Source organism: Gallus gallus, chromosome 15 (genome assembly GCF_016699485.2).
Source record: "Gallus gallus isolate bGalGal1 chromosome 15, bGalGal1.mat.broiler.GRCg7b, whole genome shotgun sequence".
NCBI classification, from domain to species: Eukaryota; Metazoa; Chordata; class Aves; order Galliformes; family Phasianidae; genus Gallus; species Gallus gallus.
This window is the reverse complement of record NC_052546.1, coordinates 4256582-4270708: the sequence shown is the minus strand read 5'-3', so window position 1 is coordinate 4270708 and position 14127 is coordinate 4256582. Positions and strand designations below refer to the sequence as shown.

The following is a 14127-nucleotide window of genomic DNA, read 5'->3' as shown; positions in this document are numbered from 1 at the left end:
GGAGGAAGCTTGAACCTTCAGCCCAAAAGCAGAACGTGCATTCCAGCTTTCCAATACGCTTTATAGTGCAACAGGACCCTATTTCAGGATGCGACAGGCTGAAAGACACACCTCTTTGACAACATCTGAACAGCCCGATGATAAAAATGCTTGTCTGCTGTGGGAGATCTAGATTCAAAGACTTTTTAAGATCCAAAGAGCTTCCTTTGCGCTGGAGCTCTCTCCTTTTACCTGCCTGCCCCAAGAACCCAACTGTTCTACTTGCATCAGACAGCAGTTCTGCTCTGTTGCGCCGTTATTTGAGAAAACTTTCTCAACAGAAGGCTTCCCAAAAGCCGCCTGGCCCTGCAGATCCCACTGTGTTTTCACAGTGTTCTAAAGAAAATGACCAAGAGAAGTCAGAGAGAGATCTACACTATTTCCCCACAACTGCATCAGGAAGCTCCACTTATCAGTTCTCTATGCTCCAACAAAGCCCTCTGACTACAGCCTTTCCCCAGACTGCTGTCTTCCCCAGTCCAACCTGTCACAACACACTGCCATGCACAGTTTTATACCATGCTAAGTTGGGAAATTGGATGCTTCTTTGGCATTTCTAATTACTGGTGTTGATAAAAGCAATTAGTTCTGGTGGGTGGAAACTACGTGTAGATCTGTAAACAAACGGTACAGAGTGTACCAAGTGTGTCACTGTCAGCCACCACTTGCTCTCTTGAGAAAAAACTTAGAAGCACACTGCCCTGAGCAATGGTGCATATTTGCTCATTCATATGGATGAGTAAACCAACCGCGACAGCAGCAAACAGACCTTCTAACAAAGGGAAGGGGTCTCCTCACTTCCCAGGTAATGTTTTCACACCCCAGAGACGCTGGTTTGTTGAAGCCAAGTGTTCCATTTAACATCATAATCATCATGAAATCTCATTGAAAAGACACCTGAAAGGAGATGGTTTAATTAGGTTCCCTTTAGAGATGGGAAGAAAACATATGCTTAAGAGTCTTTTAGAAATTAAGGTGTTGTTTTCACAGAATGACAAAACGGCAGGGGCTGGAAGGGACCTTGAGAAACCACTGAGTCCAACCCCCTGCTAAAGCAGGTTCCCTACAACAGGTTGCACACGTTGGTGTCCAGATGGGTCTTGAATATCTCCATAGAAGGAGACTCCACAACCTCTCTGAGCAGCCTCTTCCAGTGCTCCGTCACCATTACTGTAAAGAAGTTCTTCTGCATGTTTGCACGGAACGTCCTATGTTCAAGTCTTAGGCCATTGCTCCTTGTCCTGTCGCTATGCACCACCAAGAGCCTGACCTCATCCATTTGCCTCCCACCTCCCTTTAGATATGTAAAAACATTTATCAGATCCCCACACGGTCTTCTGCAGCAGCAATGGAAGAAGTGACCACCTGTCATCAAATGAAACCCGTCTGACAAACTCCATGACCACCACTCCATTACTCTCTTTAAAGAAATATGGGACATATATTAGCTTAAGAAAGAAAAAGGGCTAATTTAATTTCAGCAATTATTTCCAACAAAGACATTTCCTCTTAATAAAGTCTGTGCTCTTTAAATGCTGATCCAAATTCAAAGCTCATAGGAATCCTGCTACAATAACTGAGCAGATCCAGGAGTGCTTGAATGCTGCTTCACCAGTTGAAACCAACCAGGAGAAAAGAAATCTCTCTTCCTCCCTGGACTTGAGTTTGCTGCTGTTCTAGGCAAAGCCTGGGGATGGGTACAGTTGGAACTGACCGCAGGTCCTGAGAGAAGATCTCATCCTCAGAGAACTGCCCAAACTTTGACTCCATCTTTTAGCCCTGGGAAGGGGAAGCTGTGCAGGTTGCCCACCTGTGATTAAGTGGATTCTAGCACCTGCTGAACACTCTGTTCAAAACAGGATAAATTTTTAATCCCTCCAAATTGCCTCTGCAGCTGCAGAAGGCTTCTCTTTCTTTCATCAAACATTGATAAGGTGGGAGCAATAGTTAGCAGGGAGAAAAGACTGACACTAAAAATGTGATCTCCTCCCCATAAGCATTTTCATTGGAAATGGATTACCTTTAAAACGTGCCTTTATGTTGGCCATGTCTCCTGATGAGTATCCTGACTTTCTATGGCAATGGCATGTGCATCCACAAGTCCTTTTGGACTTTGAAAGGATACGAAAATGCAGACAAAAAATCCTGTGCCCATCCTGTCATTAACTTTGGAGTTTATGTCACAACTCTGCACTTTAGTAGTGAGGTAAATCCAGCACTCTAATTTTAAATGTCTCCTACAAAGCAACTTTTTACCCCCTGATTTGCATTTTCTGCTAACCCACTGCCTTCTTAGGGTCTGCACAATCATTAGGGTAATTCACACATAAGGCACCAAAGCAGGAGAACTCAGCTGGTGTTTTCCAGCATTTCAGGACAGTTTAACCCAGACCTTTATCCTACTTGGGACTTGCAGAGATTTCTTTTCCAAAAATGCTTCTTGCACAGCAGAACAACTTCCAAACCAAGGCAAACCTCCAAGACCCCCCTGGTGGTGATAAATAGTAGTAGGGCTCTGCTAGGTGCTACTAGGACTCAACTGAACACACAGCCTCCCTGAATGTCTCAGCAGTGGAGAAAGGCCAACCCATGACTTCAAACCTGGTCCAATGTCTTTAATCTAATGTCTGTAATCACCATTCATCTGCCATCCAGCTGACCACCTTTCCAGCATTAAATCTATAAAGTACTAATGGGGTACAGATGAAACCACTTGTACTTAGTCTCTAGTCGTTTTCCTCACTGGATTCTCTTTTGTAGACATATTTCTTCTGCTCCTATTGCTTTGCCAAACAACATACTTTCTATTCAAAACGATTTTTTCTCTGCACTGTTGGCATAACATTTTAGATTAATGGTATTTGAGAGGATCACAGATGGGTGAGCAGGCTTGGAGAAACCAGAAAGTGACCTCTACCAAAACATCCAAAATGTGTGAAGCAATCCTGTCTCTATTTTGCTGTTAGATAAAAATGTGAGCGCTCACTATTCCAACTAGAGTTTGTTAGAACTCTTTTAATTAAAAACATCTGAAAAACTTTATTTTTTTTAAACTCTGCACATATGCCGAAAATTCTGAAATGTCATCTTTGAAATATCTGATTATACTCAACATTTAACCCTTCTCAGTTTCATCTATTCCAGTGTTTATGTTTCCATAACAAATACTTATAGAGTATCTAAAGGAGCTGTAAGAAAGGACAGACTCTTAGCAGAGTCTGTTGTGACAGGACAAGGGGAAATGGCTTCAAACTAAAGAGGGGAGATTTAAATTGGACAGAAGAAAGGAGTTTTTACACAGAGGGTGGTGAGGCACTGCACAGGGTGCCCAGAGGGGTGGTGGATGCCCCACTCATGGAGACAGAAAGTCAATTGGGGGTAAGCACAGACCCATCAGAGCGAGTTATCCAATAAAAAAAAAAATCAGTTTCATTTCAAGCAATATCTGATTTTTGCTGAAAACTACTACCCACATTTACCACTGAGCTAAAGGGCCGCTCACTCCGAGCCCTGCTCTGTTTCCACTTCACAACTTCTCAAACTTAAAGCAGCGAGAAAATAATTTGAAAAATCAGAAGATCTCTTGAGACTCGTATTAATTGTCAGCAGGCAGCTGAAAGCGATCACACCCATGGCTAGGCCACAAACAGCGAGAATTAACATTTCATCAAGCATTACAAAAGCCTGACAGTGTAACTGATAGAATTACTAAAAACATCCCACTATGCAGTATGTTCCAATATAATTCCAAGCCTTTTCTACCAGCTCTTTTGATTACGTCCAGGTACAATGGCACAATAGCTTAGGCTAACACAAACACAACTGGGAAGCCATACCAACAAAAACGGAGTTGGTTTTTGTTAGCCTGGTTTTCAGCTGGATCACCTCCCTCCACTTTCCCAATGTACAGCTGCACACACACGTGAAGGGATGAGACTGCAGAGCCCAGGATCCGTGGCAGCCTCCATTGCTCAGTTCTAACAGGTAGGTTACCACCACTTAAAATCTGCTCGTTGCCTTCCTCCCAGTCCTGCTTGCATAATAGCAGACCTTCTGAAATAAGGCTACAGGCTGAGAAACATTTGAGCTGTTATGGTTAAATTGGCCTGTCTGCTAGCAGGAGTGTCTGGGGTAGCAGGAATTCTGCCAAAACATCACAATGCTGCAGTAAACACAAACAACATTCATCCAAGACTTGTAAATCAGGTTGCAAAGATCACAGTAGGTTTGCTACGTGCTAAACCTCTTGTTAGAGCTCCACTAGCAACTCTATTTTAGGCAGAAAATACCAGGCCCAGCCAATATAAGATCGGTGGTTTTTGACCAGGTCTCCTTACTTGTCCCCTACCAACGAAGACATGCAGCCATCCCACAAGGAACAAAGCACAGAGCCTCCTTCCTACAAAGCTGTATCCTGGGGAAAAGTAGCAAGTATACGATCAGTTGTCACCCACCGAAAGGAACATCTTTCATTATGTAGGTGAGTGTATTTGTCAGCAGGCTCCAGGAATTGGCTCTGATGCTCAAGTAGTCCCCGAGGTTGGAATAACTGGAGTACAAAAGTACTTTATTCTTCTGTAACACCTGATACTTCAGCTTCACATCTGTCAGAGGGACCAGACTTTTCATTAGTCTACTGTGTGGGCCAAAGGAGAACAATTTCACTCACATGTAGGTCTCTATTATAACACTACTGCTCTGCTACTTCCCTCAGCTGAGCTGAGTCCAAATGGGTTTCTAATTGGAATCAGAAGAAGGAACATTCAGCTACAGTTAGCAATGTGTTAATTATTAAAGGCTAAAGGGCCCCACAGTTATTAATATTACAGCATGATTTTTTTTCCTCATATGGGGAGGAGAGAGGGCTCTGCTGTGCCATTTAAGAACTGACAGAGGTGGTAATTCACTGTTGACAGACACCACAGTAACTGCTCCAAAGGAAAAAAACACAACTTCTTTTTTTTGTTTTGACCTAATTAGGAATCTTCATTTCACTGAGATACTTGCATGTGCTTAAGCACTTTTTTGTACAGCAGCTGTGCCATACATCCCAGAGAGACATGGACTGTTCACAATAGCTTATAAGGTCATTACTCACTTCCAATTAGAAAGAAGTATATTTATGGATATCGGTTCTGGATCCTCGAGCCAACATCCCTGTCACTTTATTTTCATAGGGCCCGTGTATGTTGCTCTAAATCCTACTGCTCTGCAGAGCGAAGATGTAGCAATGCTAACTTGACATGAAGTGGGCAGAATCTGAGAAGACTGCAATAATTGCAGTAAGTTTTTCATATGGCAGAATGAAGCATTTGGGCTTCCTCCAACAGGACTGTATTAAACTTCACTATAAATAACTTACCCTGTCTATGTAGAACAAAACTGCATTTTGCATATTTGCCATAACAAGACAAGCCACATATGAATAAATGGTGGTTTTTTTTTTTAATTTTGAAAGACAAGAAAGAGGAAAGGTGTTCCCTCTCCAGCTCACTGAGTTCTTTCCTTCTGCACTGTATTCAGTCATCCTGTATTCATTCACTCATCATGCAGCTACCACATGAACTCATGCAGATGGCAAGCTGCTCCCAGTCAGACCCCATCAGCCAGCTATTTTTAAAAAGCAACAGCTACCTGAGATTCCAGCCCACACTGGCATCAATTCCTGCCCCTGACAGCTTACCATGATCCCAGGCTTTGGTACCACCTGTCCAACACCCCTCCTAGAACACATGTTGCTGGGTAGCATCAAACGGCCCCTCCAGGAATATTCTGCAAGAAGCCCCATTTGGACGAGGGCAAAACACAGAACATGCAGATTGTTTGAGATTCTGACCCTAAAACCTTATTTTTGTCCAGCACTGAGAACAAAGATTTATTTTATTCTTTTTTACCCTGGGACAGCCTTTAAGAGGTGTTTTAGTTTTACAAATAGCAGCTCTTCCTTTCCATGAAGGAAAACCACTTCATTTTGAGAGTTCACATCACTGGAATCAAATAAATAAACCTCATAAAATAAATAATGATATTAAAATTGTCTACTCGCAGGAACAAGTAAAATGAATCAATAAAACAGAGGGAAAAAAGCTAAACTGAAATTATAAAGTCAAACTGAGTCATTTGCATTCTCCCCCATCAGAAATTCACTGCGAAGCGGTTCGTGCCATGAAATGTTTCCATTTCCACACAGCCGCTGTTTGCAATGGAAAACTTCCATCCAAACATTTCACAAGTGTTGAGTTTGGGGTTGGTATTTTCTTTTCTTTTCTTTTTTTTTTTTTGAAGTTTCCTTGCAACAACAGTGCCATCCACTGGCTGCTGCTGTGCGGTCGGTGCACAAGTCCTGCACAACACAACGCCCGGCAACTCCGTGTTTCTTTAGGGAAAGAAGTGCCATAGGGTTACCCTGCAATTAACACTGCCCGGAATACTGCAGCTGATGAGCTGGCTCTTCTCACCCAGAGCCTGCTGAACGACAACAGGGCATTGGCCACCTTGCTATGCATCGCAGGGAATGGTGTCTTGCTGATTTTCACCAGCATCGCTGCAGTAGCACTGCTATCTTGCCTCCATCCTCATAATACAACATGAAAGGTATCTGGAGTGTCAAATGCCAGAAAGCATTAGGGTTCTTCGTCTTAATCTCTGCTGATCAGTTACAGCCCATACCACAATGAAGTTAGCACCATACCTTGGAGACACAAATTAACACTGCCACGTTAGCATCTACCCTGGATGTTTCAGGGAGCATGAAATAAAGGCACAGCAGCAAGGCATGCTCTTTCCATTTGCAGCCTCTTCACACAAACATCCCTTATCCATCCCCAAGAAAAGAAAGTCTCAAAGGCATTCACATGACAAGTTTACCTGGGAATATTTTGCAGCAGATAAATGTTGCTGTCAGTTTGCACCGTCGCTACAACACAGATGGTGTTGCTGTGCACAGGTAAAGCTAGCGCAAGTAGCCCAATCTACTGATAAAGGTTTGTTTCTTGCAACTGCCAAAAGCCTGAAACATCCAAAAATAATTTAGGTAAAAAATTACCATCAAAGCACTCCAAAATGGCTAATTTGGACACAGCTGAAAAATTTCATTTTGCCTTCTTCAGACATCATAAACTAAGGAAAACTGAGAAGTGGCTCAACCTCAGAAAAACAGCTTTTTGAGTGAGTCATATATATTTAGTTTTCATTTACTAGATTTTGCTGAAAGGGTTTGGCTTTTGTTTGTGATTCTATATGAGGCAGCACTTCTTACTGCTGAATTTATTGTGCAGGAGTTTGAAGCTCTGCTCAAGTCCTGGCAGCACACCACAGCAGCACGTCAGGCTCCTGGAGTTGCTCAAAGAAGCTGCTAAGGCAGCTTTAAAACAATATTAAGATACTGAAACAGCAGCAAAGAAAGCACAGCTTTTACAAACTTTCCTTTTTTTTTAAATGAAGATGAATGCAAGCATGGGCTGTGCCATGGGGTAGCATAACAACAGTGTGGCATCAGATCAAAGTGCATCTTGCACTGGCAGAAGGTAAGACAGACCGCCCAGACAACATGCAGAAGGCATCAGGTAACAGATCCTGCCCCTGCTAAGCACTCTGAGCTGCTGCTAGCAGCCAGAGCCTCAGTGACCCTTCAGCTGGAAACTGCAACCAGGACATCTTGCTAAGAGTCACTTTTACCTGTCCAGTTTCTCATGAATTTGCTTGACACCATTTACACCTTTGGCTTCTTACAGCGTTCTCCGATGCCAAGATCTGCAGTTCAATCACGTTTTGTATAAAAAAATAATTCCTTGTATTTGTTCCGAACCAGCAGTTTGACAATGAAACCTGTCTCTTGTGTTACAAAAAGTGGTAAAGGAGTGAATAACTATTCGGTGTGTGCCTTCTCCAGCTCCTCTTCACACACCTTGCACTTAGTCTGTCTCAAGCTGATGGGTCCTGCTCTGTTTCATGTCTCCTTCTCTGCAAGCCATGTCCTGCCTGCGAACATCTCTGCCTCTTTGCAGCTTCTCTGCACTAACCATGTGTGGCCTGGGGACAAGGACCTTGCACAGTGCTTCCCCGAGGCACAGAGGCACCACACACCGGGCAGAGGACAGTTATGGACTGTTTTCCTCTGACTTCTCTGTTCATTGCCACAGTTCCGTCTGCAGCTAACACAGGCAGACCGAGGCTCTTTTCAAAGAGCCGCCCTTCACTGTCACATCTATTTTGTATTTTGCCCTCCTCCATGCTTCGTGCCAGTGGCATTAAGCAACCAGCCAGAGCCTGGATTAGGTTCAGGACACTAAATCCTTGATTGGAAAGATGGCCATATGCTGCAGACTGCCTGGTGTTCCTGGATGGGCCCAGACGCACATCAAGAGGCGAATACAACTCAGGGACCAATTTGGCAAATATTTTTAAGTGTAGCATTTCTCTGGCCAAGGCTTTAGTAACATCTTCCTTCTTGTAGTCAATCATAGGGTGATGATTTCTGCTCTAAAGCAACCCTCTGCAAGAGGCACAGTGCAAGGCTGGCCATCCTTCATCAAGATTTTACAGTGACCAGTAAGAACACGCTGCATTTCAGGCCTGGTAGTGGTTTCCCAGGCATTTCCAATCACAGATATTGCTCTGTTACACTCTTCTGTCTTTCAGCAGTCTACGGGATGCCTGCATGTAGCACATTACAGTTCAGCTTCCCTCCAGTTGGAACCCATCAATCGCATGCCAGAGGCTCACTCAGTTCATTGGATCTGATTCACCACAGATGTAAATTTACTGCAATGGACTTCAGTCAGGATGAGATCTGTGCCACTGTTTTTAGGAGAAGGCCATTCTCTTTTTTGGTAATACAACGCTTTGTATTTGTTTGTAGATTTCTTTGCTTTGCTTTAATGCTAGAAGCAGTTGTTCTCCTTTTTACTATTACTTTGTTTCCTTTTCTATTGCATTGCTGTTAATTTCACGGTAAGGGAAATTTCAACACAATTTACATCAGAATTCCAAAGCAGCTATCCATAGCTGTGGGGAGATTTGCAACATACAGGTTTCTCCTCATCTTCCTCACTGTACTGCGTGTCCTCTTCTCCTCCTTCTATACCTGTACCCAACTGCAGGCACAGTCTGCACGTTGTGTCCCTCCCACAGCTTCCTGCACGCACTCCCACCATCTGTGCAGCAGGTCTACCTCCCACCTGTGTGTGCCAACAACTCCACCATCAGACCCAGAGTGACCAACACTGTGGTAATCCTCAGTTACAGGGGGCTGCTCTAAAGTTCCTCTCTCTCTTCTTCAGTCATTTGTTAAGATGACCTTGCCTGCTAGATGAACTGATTTGCCATCTCCCTTAAGGTCACAAAGGAAACTGAGAAATGACACGCATTGAAACAGGCTTCATAAAACGTGAAGCCCTTTCTCCTCTCCCCCCTCTGTTAGTATTCCCACAGCAACTCTGCCCTTGAATCCCCCAGCTCTGCCACTTACAGCATCATTTACATCACTGTAAAATATAGCCTGTAATTCTTATCCACGTCAGTTATCAGTTCAGATTTTGTGATTCGACTCCGTAATTTTACAGTTAATACATAATTCATGACTAATAGCAGCCCACCTGAGATTCAGGCTATTATGAAAAGCACAGCAAACATTAGGAAAACCAATCCTTGCTCCACAGCGCCTGGCAATCTACATAGGCAAATAGTGGAAGCAGCAAATAGAAACTCAAAAAGGGAAAGATCCATCCAAGAGCCTGCAGAAGGACAGTGCTACGATCCTGCCTCTGCCTCCACAGCAGTCAGTACCTGAGCTCTGGCTGTGACTCAGGGCACAGCTACTTCAGATCCTCCAGTTTCTGAAAGCAACAAAATCAAGCTAGAATGAGGCAACACTGAATACCTATACGTGAGTTAGTGATGCTACACACTTAACTGGAAGTATTTGGCCCTTCAGTTATCGAGCTTTACTGCACACTTCCCATAACACAGAATGGTTCTGATTCCTCTACAGAAGCTTCATAGTGTCTCTTAGGTGACATTTTCTCAGAATATAAACATAAAAGAGAGGTGAGATCTCCTGCCACAGATTTGTTTAGTGTGAAGTCTTCACATGTCTGCATTTTCTCCCCCATTAATGAGATTCTGCTGTCAGATTCAGGCAGTTCTTTGGATTCATCTAAGAGGGTATTTTTTCTGACAGCCCAGATTCTAGCTCATCTCTTCAAAACTGAAGGCATTAATATTAGATATAAACAGATAGCTCTAACACTTTCTGTCATGGGAGTCAACTCTGGTGACATCTTTAGGAGACCCATTACTACGAGCTTCCTCTGTCATCCTGTAACATGGAGGCAAACTGCTAGGTAGCACCACACTTTGAGAAAGAGCCCCTAAAGGCAATGTTTAGGACATCAGTTTAGATATATACTCTCCATAAATCAGACAAGGTAGTACTCTTTCCATTCAAGGCAGCACTGGAAGAGCACATTCCTCTCCAAAAGATCAGTCATTCGTAAACAGGTGGATGCGTGAGAATCTGTTATTACCGGTAGATAAAACTAAGTAATGTTTCAGAGTCCTGCATCAACATCATCATCTTGTCAGTCTCCCTGGACAGATCCACCAGCCTGTTCAGATACCAGCCCACTTAAATGGTGAGCTAATCCTGCCTCTTTCCTCCTCCTCTTACCCATACAAATGCTCAGGCTCTCATCCCCACAACAACAGCTTTATCCATAGTGGAAGTGCCCTTCGCCACCCCAAACCCTGGCCAGGAGCTGTCTAGAAGAGAGCCAGCTGTAGGGCACTTAGGAGAACCTGAATCCCAAGCATCACTGGGGGTGCCTGTGCCCAAAGCCCACTTATCAGTACAGATGCAGTCACAGAGTCCCAGGCAAGACACTGGGAACATGTTTCTCCCACACCATTAATACCAGAGACAGATAATATCTCACTATCTGTTGGCTGGAAAACAACAAATCAGATTCCAGATGTATTCTGATTACAGCTGGGGTCAGATTTTTCAAGAGAGTTCTATATCTAAGTACTCAAATAAGTTACCATGTCAAGGACAGAGAGATTTTGCAGGAAAGAAATTAAACCATTACTTTTGAGTGAAACCAAAAACAGTTTTGCGTTAGGTGAGCCGGACAGAAATAGCTGCCTATACACGTGTATAAAGAAAGCAAGCAGATATACTGTAAGGCATAGGAATCTGACAACTGTTTTCCCCACCAAGTTTAACACTGTTCCCTTCAGCTAGCAAAGGTTTTCGATTCTGATCCACAAAGAATATGTACTTAATTAGAAGCATTCTTCTGCCAGTTCTGTCATAAGAAGCTCAACACAGATTTTTAAGCCATTACAGAGAGAATAAACGGCGATGCTCAGGTACTGCCTTTGAATCTAGGTCCTTCCATTTGGTTTTATTTCCCTCTTTAAAATTAATGATATATTCCACGTGTCTTTGGAATAATGGGAACAGAAGTTAAACAAGGAAGATAGCTGTTTCTAACTGTTTACCTGCTCTACAGATTCACGCCATCCATCTTACCATAATTGCTATCATGGTAAACAGTTCTTTAAAAATGCTGTGTTGGCTTTCACTACCATCAGCTTGCGTGAGTATGTCTACTTCAGATACTCAGTGCAGAACAAGTGCTGGGTCCAGACGGCTTGTCTGCTATGTTGGATCAGGCCTGGGACATCTCCCAGCCAGCTACACAGAACAACGACTCTTTGCTGTTGTGCCTTCAAGAGAAAAGTTCCGTCCAGCTCCAGGAAGGAGGTCAATACTAAAAAATCGTTTTGAAAATGCTGCCTAATAGAACCATCACAACCACTTCAGTGATGGGTCACAACCTGCCAGTGCCTTCTCCCATTAGCACAACAGAGAATGAAAACTACCCTAAAATTTGACACTAACGTTTCCAAAACGCTTCCTTACATCAAACAAGATGGGAAAATTGTTCAAAACAATGGTAACGTCCTACATTTCTGAAGACCATGGATTAAAGAAAGAGAAAATACTATCTCGTTATGATAACAAAAAAATTAACTCCTCTCTAGAAAATTACATGCTGGTGTTCAATTTGGCACTAACCAAGGCTGTGAAAGCACATTATATAATTACTCTAACACAATGATTAGCCATTAATTAGCACTGGCCTATCTTACATTAGAATCCCAGCTTTTTGTAATATGTTTTTTATCTTTACCTACATTCATTTAGTACAAAAGCTGAGACATGCACATCATAGCAAATAATTAGGGCACAGATTTCAGCTTAATACTTGGCAACTGTGCACTACAGTCCAATAAGTGGAACAGTTTCACGTATTACATAAGGGCTAATTCCCATTATCTATATGCTAATTATTCATTTGTTTCTTCACTGTTTAATTAAAAAGCTAGCTGTTACATATTGCCATCAGCAGACACATTGCAGTTCCCTTATTTCACAGAACAATGCTGTTGGCCACATCTGGCAGATACCTCTCAGTAACTCTGGAGGAGGGGTTTTTCCTCCATGTGAGAAGGGGAAGGAAGGACAGGGTCAAATTGGACTCAGTTTGCAGGAAGGTGGTACGGAGCACAGGGAAGCTTACTGCAGTAGGGCAATACTCTCTGAAACTGAAGCACTGCCATGAGGGACAGCACTGAAGAAATATTTCTGATGCTTACAGGTGAGCAGAGGATAATCCCAGTTGCTTCCTGATTTTGACAGTATACAGTGCAATGGAGGACAGCAGGGAAGCTGTCCCCTTCCCCAGCAGCAATTCCATTACTGCAAAGAGAACAACTCACATTCTAACAGAGTAAATCTTCAGCCAGTACCACCTATTCTCATTCCATTAAACTGGTAAGCTGACTTGACCACAACATCAGATCTCAAAGTGACAGACATGCACTGTGGTCACAGAATTCCTCCTTCTCCTCGTCCTGCTGGGAAGTCTTTTTGTATTGGCTGTCAATGGAACCAAAATATTCTGGCTGCCAAGGAAGGCGCACTGTATGCCAACAGGCAATCCTATTAAAATCTGGCATGGCAGATGCCCCAGGGGTGTGCCTGTTGTGCTTCTGTTCTGTAGCATTTCTAACCTCTGACTGTTCAAAATGCAAGAAAACAACCAAGAAATGAACCTTCCTCACGTACAGCACAGAAGAAAGCAACTCACGAGTGCCAGTGCCCATTGCTGGTGGCACAAGAAGTTGTGACCACACATCCAGGACAAGCTATGTGCCTAAAGCTTACAAGGATTTCTGTCTGTTCGAGGTGGAAGGGACAGTGATTGAGAGGGGCACACCCCAAGCCCCCCTGCAACACCCACGTGCTGCTTGGTGTGAGGTGGCTGAGGTAACCGGGATAAAACCCATTAGCTGTTATGATGCTTCACACTGTTGCAGCACTTTGCAATTGGTTCTCAGAGTATTGCATAAACATGTTTGCTTAGCCAAATCAAGCACTGACTCAAACACCATGTCCTTATTCCTCTGTTTTTCCCTTCTCTTCTCCAATATATGGGTCACAGCTGCTCAGCTCTGTGGTTCTGTTACTCACATGACCTACTGTAACCAACGAAACTTATGAAGAAACCTTGGCAGTTCCTATTAATACACAAGGTGGCAAGAATTCACGACCCAGAAGAGGATCTATCATTCGCTGGCAAACTCTTTAAAACAACCCATCTTCCTAAAGTAGCTCCTCTAAGAATAGAGCAGTACTGAAGACAAGATCTGTCAACGTGCTTCTCCTGCGCTGCTAAGTTAGGGACCGAGAAGCATGGCTCCCGAACAGCAGAAGACCAGAAGGAACACCTCCCTGGGGCAGGGCACAAGCATCTGCAGAGACAAAGTCTGATGTGAGAGATGCTAATAGTGACAATTGTGAGCTCGGCAATCAAAGCACGTTTATGTTCCACGTGGTAGGAGTCATCCATTTACATATAAATTCCAATCACATCACAGCAGTTATTTTCAGAAAGCATTTTAATATTTGACATTAGAAGTTTCTATTATGGTGCCGAAGAAAACATTCTCACTGTGGTAAGAAACAAAAAAGACCCTTCTGGTGGGAGCCTTTCATTTCCATTCTGTTTTGTGCCCATC

The 14127-nt window shown here is 43.3% G+C and overlaps 1 long non-coding RNA gene across 3 annotated transcripts in view; it reads right to left on the bottom strand.

Moving 5' to 3' along the window:
* Positions 1-14127, bottom strand: part of LOC107051609 — a 282400-nt gene that overhangs the window by 16842 nt on the left and 251431 nt on the right. The window lies entirely within an intron of this gene.